The 6473-nt window shown below is 43.5% G+C and overlaps 1 pseudogene; it reads right to left on the minus strand.

The window, feature by feature from the left end:
• Positions 1-980: 980 nt before the first annotated feature.
• LOC139390240 (serine/threonine-protein kinase N2-like) lies at positions 981-5153 on the minus strand (annotated as a pseudogene).
• Between the last annotated feature and the right edge of the window lie 1320 nt (positions 5154-6473).

Consider the following 6473-nt stretch of genomic DNA (forward strand, 5'->3'; position numbering starts at 1 on the left):
CAACAAGTGGGACACAATCATGAAGTGGAACGACATTTATTGGATATTTCAAACTTTTTTAACAAATCAAAAACTGAAAAATTGGGCGTGCAAAATTATTCAGCCCCCTTAAGTTAATACTTTGTAGCGCCACCTTTTGCTGCGATTACAGCTGTAAGTCGCTTGGGGTATGTCTCTATCAGTTTTGCACATCGAGAGACTGACATTTTTTCCCATTCCTCCTTGCAAAACAGCTTGAGCTCAGTGAGGTTGGATGGAGAGCATTTGTTGCTGTTGCGTCCGACTTGTGCTTCTGTTGACCAGTTGCACACACAATCTGACAAAATCCAGCAAATTCCAAAGGGTTCACATACTTTTTCTTGCCACAGTATAAGAACATGGCATTTTTCATCTAAAGACGCAATTTCTTTTTTGAAAAGGACGTATTGTAACAAGAATAAACAGCCTTTTTCATTTGCTCAGTCAAGGCAGTGGGCAAGGCCTCTCACAGTGGAGCATAGAAACAGCAGCATGTATCTTTCTGATGGAGACAGAGTAGACCCCATGACAATAGCAAAATAAGCAAAGGCCACAAAGCATGCCAAATTCTGTCCCCATAGACCTCTCATTAAATTCCTTTATGTTTTGTAAATGGCAGCCATTTTCATTTGAGTGAAATCCATTCAAGAGAGCATTACACAGTAGTGTTCATTTTTGGATGTCACTGGGTACTATAAACAATGAAACAGTCATAGAACCAGGACGTCAGACTCATTCATGGCACAACAATACCAGGGTTGCATTCATTTATCCTGCTGATTTGGGTTTGTTGGTGTTGACTTCTATGTACCATTGGGGTGCCATACATTCAGTTAATGTCAGTCAAGGTTGTGCTAGGGAACTGTTCATGCAACTGTTTCATGACCAAGATGCAACCCTCTGTCTCTGACTGCTTCATCCATGCAGAGCTGAGAAGTCAGTCTGTGAAAGCATCCTGCTGCTCAGGGGAGAGGCTGCAGGACACGGGAGGAGGTGGCCGGGTCGGCTGGAGAGTCGCTGTCAAAGTTACTGACATCCACAGACTTCTTGATTTTTGGCAGAAACTGAGGTTTACATTTTTTTGCTAGCAGTGCATCCCAGTCTATAGTCTGTTGGTCAAATAGATACAGTACATATGGGTTAAGTTACAAAATATATATATATATCTCAAAGATACGGTTGATGCATCTACACTACTGTTCAAAAGTTTGGGGTCAATTAGAAATGTTCTTGTTTTTGAAAGAAAATCATTTTTGTCCATTAAAATAACATCAAATTGATCAGGAATACAATGTAGACATTGTTAATGTTGTAAATGACTATTGTAGCTGGAAAGGGCAGATTATTAAATGGAATATCTACATAGGAGTACAGAGGCCCATTATCAGCAACCATCACTTCTGTGTTCCAATGGCATGTTGTGTTAGCTAATCCAAGTTTATCATTTTAAAAGTCTAATTAGAAAATCCTTTTGCAATTATGTTAGTACAGCTGAAAACTGTTGTTCTGATTAAAGAAGCAATAAAAATGGCTTTCTTTAGACTAGTTGCGTGTTTGGAGCATCAGCATTTGTGGGTTCTATTACAGGCTCAAAATGGCCAGAAACAAATAACTTTCTTCTGAAACTCGTCAGTCTGTTCTTGTTCTGAGAAATGAAGGCTATTCCATGCGAGAAATTGCCAAGAAACTGAAGCTCTCGTACAACGCTGTGTACTACTCCCTTCACAGAACAGCGTAAACTGGCTCTAACCAAAATAGAAAGAGGAGTAGGAGGCCCCGGTGCACAACTGAGCAAGAGGACAATACATTAGCATGTATAGTTTGAGAAACAGATGCATCACAAGTCCTCAACTGGCAGCTTCATTAAATAGTACCCGCGAAACACCAGTCTCAACGTCAATAGTGAAGACGTAACTCCGGGATGCTCTGTCTGAGGTATGATAAACCATTTTGAACGGTAGTGTATATCTAAAAGCATTGATTGAAAATGACTTGAACTAAAACTAGCTTGAAAAATTGCTCGCCCTTGACTTAATTTGCGTCTCCCTCTCCGGCTCCCAGTTTTTTGTCTGTATTCCTCTTAAGAAGCTGCATGTACAGACAGTGTGAGGGTTAAAATCAAACACTGGTATCTTCATAACAAAACTCTTTCTGAGCTGTTTCCAAATATATACAAATATGAGAGACAAAATGAGAAGAAAAAGGGGGGTGGTTACCTTTTGAGTGATGGAGATGGAGTCTGGAGAGAGACATCCAGGACAATGAACATTAACTATGCTGTCAAGCACCTCCTCTTCATCTTCTCCTGAGTATGGAGACTGGCAAAAGCTTGATAGAGAGAAGGCTTTATTCTGTTTTATGTCCAGTCATTGAAACTATATAACATTACATATCTGTGTATTTGTGGTTATTTATCTGTGTATTTGACGTTCACTATGGTGCATTAAGTTTGTTGGAACCTCTCCAGCGCGCTGATAATAAACAATAAACCATCTTAAATCAATAAACAATTGGTCCCTATGTAAGAATTTCCACAAAACCTGTCATTCATTTGAATAACATTTCATCAAAGTCTTCTAAAGGACTCTATGCACAAGACTTTACCAAAATGACATTTGACTACCCCAGTTTTCTGTTCAGTGGAGCTGGTAGAGGTGTTCACCACTTTTTCTGTCAGAGTAGGAATTTGTGGTGTTTTCTGTGCTATTGAGATCATGTTGAGGATGCATCTTCCCTGGTCAGTGCTAGACGTTTTAGATGACTGCTCTTCACTTACGTTAAGCGAAAAGATAAACACAGTGTTGGTCATGTATATAGTCAGGGAAATCATGCAGTGATAATGATATTACATATACTCCCATAACCAAATATTCTTATAAACACATAACACACAATAACTGTTTTACAGTTGATGTTCTTAATGCACACGTTGTCTGTATTGTGTTTGCATGGGCAGCACTGTGCTTTCTCTTACCCTGGCAGTAAGGGGGTTAAGAGTGGCCTTATTGGTGGAAAGTGGCAGGTTGACCACAACATCAGAGGAAGTAGACAGACTCAAAGTGGTGAAGGAACTGCATTGAGGCAGGACACTCATCATCAGATGGCCCCATGTGGCAAAGTTCCTGTTCATCTGGGCAACACTTAGGAAGTTCTTCCCTGAGTGGAGGGAAAAGAACACTGAGTTCAATCCATCAACACAATATCATCAACAGTAACATGAGTAGGCCTATTCGATCTGTGACTAAAGGGTCAAAGCAGGTGACACAGAGTAACTTTCTCTTTTGAAAAAATGCACCTTTGATTGGGTTGGCGCTCAATCACAGGTTTGACTAAATTAATCTGCAAAGCCACCAGAAAATGAAGTAGTGTGTAACATATGGATATCTGATTGATAGGCCGCACTGTGGCTATGCCATCTCATATTCGGAACTATAAACAAATCACACCTCAGTGAACAGTGTACCAACTGAGATTTAATATGACCTTTTACCAATACAGACAAATTCAGACTATGTACAACACATTCCATTGAGTTCCCATACGACCAGGTAGGGGAAGAACAATGGCTCCTCCTGGTGTTCTGTAAAAGAACTAGCTCTACTAGTCATCCTTTCCACTTCAATGAGAATATCAATTGCCCACTCTATTGACACTACTTGCCTGCTCCAATTGGATGCTGAAGCTTGCTTGTTCAGGGGTTTCCAGTGGGTGCAACCCACCACTCTGTTATCCAGTTTCAACACTGCACTCATCTCCACTGCCAGACACAAAGTCAGATATTACTGTCCTGTATTTTCTTGACTTCAATAACATGTAGAAGAGCTGGTTCTACAGGGACAGTACTTGGGATATTCAAACACGGCAACCACAGCTTCAACAAAGAAGTCACAAGCCCTCTGGGCACTTAATACCGTACATACACAGTACACTCCCCGCAAGAGAGGAGGAGGTAGTGGATGTTCAATATAGCAATAAGGATGAGTAGGGATAAGGTCCTTTATACAGGAACTTACAGAAGAGGTCTTCTGTGTGATCAGGTTGGCTGTCAACTTTGGAATCTGTTGGGCTATCCGGAGCAGATGATGCGCTGGTTATTTGGCCTCGTCCTGGCAAGGATTTCAGCAAGTCCTCACATCCCAGAAGCCTGACCTCAAATGTGCCTGTAAAATGTTACATTTATCAGGAGAACAGACCTTAAAAAAATATTATCATTCTGCTTTTATCTCAGATCCATAAACATACATAAAATATCTGTAAGGTTTGAAGAGAGTGGTTACCTGTTAGGGAGGCCGGCTTAAGTAAGGATGAGGAGGTTGAGGAGGAAAGGGAGAAACAACTTTTCATTGTCCCGCGGGGGGAGGGGATCCTGTAGTGACAGGCTCCTGGATGGCTTCCTGAGAGGACTCCCTCAGGCGGTACTCCAGAGAAAGACGCAGAAGAAGGAGTTTCTGAGGCAACTCTTACACACGGAATCGGGCCTCGTAGAGATATACTGTATGCAATTCCTCAAACACACGTAGCATAGAAACAAAAACAAATGTTCCAATGTAAAAAACAAGAACCTGATAATGTTTTTCCAATCTTAAACACATTTTACGAAAGGGCCCTTAGTCCCTATGAATTGATATTAATGTTGTACTGTTTTCTAATAGAATAGTAAAACAAAAACAGAAAGTGTTTCTAGATATAACCAAGCTAGCCCACCTCAGCCAGGGCCAGTGGGCCATAAGATGGCAGCTCCTCAAGCTCCTTCACCACATCCCTAGCCACCTTCACCACCTCTGTCTCTCTCTGGACATAGTGTTTAAACTCTGCCACATGAATGTCCAGGGGATTGACACCCACTAGGGCACATTTTCCTGGGTCAATGGTGCATGAGAAAACAAGCATAGATTTTTTAAGGTCATATCAGAAAACATACATTGTTAATCTCCAATCAACATTAAATAACCATATACTGAGGAACTGTCTCTCTCACCATCTCTCTAATAAGAGTACAATCCCCATAACTTACTACTCAATCAGTGTAAAAATTCCAGAGCCATCATCCTCTAATTCATGGTCCTTCAAGCCGGATTGAGTTAACCACCAGAAGATATAGATCCAACACATGAGAACGCACCTGACCCATCCATGCGGCCCCATTCACAGAGAGAAAGACATCCCCCAGCTCACCTCGGAACATGAATAGAACTGAAGAACCGAGCATCTATGAGTGGGAGGTCTTGCGATTCAGCACAACTTGTAGTCCCTGTTGCGCCATCTATGCTCAGCAAGACACATTCAGGACAACATAGGAGTCAACCAAGAGCTTGTGAAGTCCGCCGAGGAGTCATTCTACGTGGATAACTGCCTTTGAAGCATCCCCTCTGCCGATGAAGCAAGAAACATAGTGTTTTCTAACCCCATTTTCTCCCCACATTCGTGGTATCCAGTTGGTAGTAGTTACAGTCTTGTCTCATCGCTGCAACTCCCGTATGGACTCAGAAGAGGTGAAGGTCGAGAGCCATGCGTTCTCCGAAACACAACCCAACCTAGCCGCACTGCTTCTTGACACAATGCACATCCAACCCGGAAGCCAGCCGCACCAATGTGTCGGAGGAAACACCGTACACCTGGCGACCTGGTCAGCGTGCACTGCATCCAGCCCGCCACAGGAGTTGCTAGTGCGCAATGAGACAAGGATATCCCTGCCGGCCAAACCCTCTCTAACCCGGACGACGCTGGGCCAATTGTGCGTCACCCCATGGGCCTCCCGGTCGCGGCCGGCTATGACAGAGCTGGTGGCACAGCTAGCACTGCGATGCAGTGCCTTAGACCACTGCGCCACCCGGGAGGCTTGCAAGAAACATTGTTAATGGACTGTGGCAGTGGCTCCATACTGGAGGCTTTGAGATACACCAGTGGGCTAGCAATGTACCAGCTGTCATCGAGCACCTACTGCCCGGGGCAAGATAGGAAAGAAGAGAACTGTGGCTTTCCCAAAATAGCACGGATCTCCAGGAACCAACCCTGGGGCTAAGTTGGAACTGCCTCAGAGACTCCTTGGGATACAAGCACTGCACTGTGGAGAGCTCCAAACCTACAATGAGTAATATCTATAGCATGCTCGCCCATCAATACGACTCACTAGGCCTTTCACAAGCTGAGCCAAGGTACTCATCCAGGACCTGTGGAAGGAAGGGATAGTTTGGGACGACTACATTCAACCTCAGAGCCTGCTGGACAGATGGCTTGTCTGGGAACAAGACATTCCTGACCTTGTCCAGGTGGAACTCCCCAGAACTTATGCCAATCCACTCTCCAGTTCACCTAGCGAAGCAGCAGACTACATAGAGAATCTCCTCCTGAAGCAAGCTCAGATGGAATAGTTTCCTGAAGGGGTCAAGGCCAACATGTCAAACCGGTCTTCTAACAGTCATCTGGGTCCCTTGTCTCCTGAGTATGATAAGGAT

The sequence above is a fragment of the Oncorhynchus clarkii genome, chromosome 30 (genome assembly GCF_045791955.1).
Source record: "Oncorhynchus clarkii lewisi isolate Uvic-CL-2024 chromosome 30, UVic_Ocla_1.0, whole genome shotgun sequence".
In the NCBI taxonomy this organism is placed as follows: domain Eukaryota; kingdom Metazoa; phylum Chordata; class Actinopteri; order Salmoniformes; family Salmonidae; genus Oncorhynchus; species Oncorhynchus clarkii.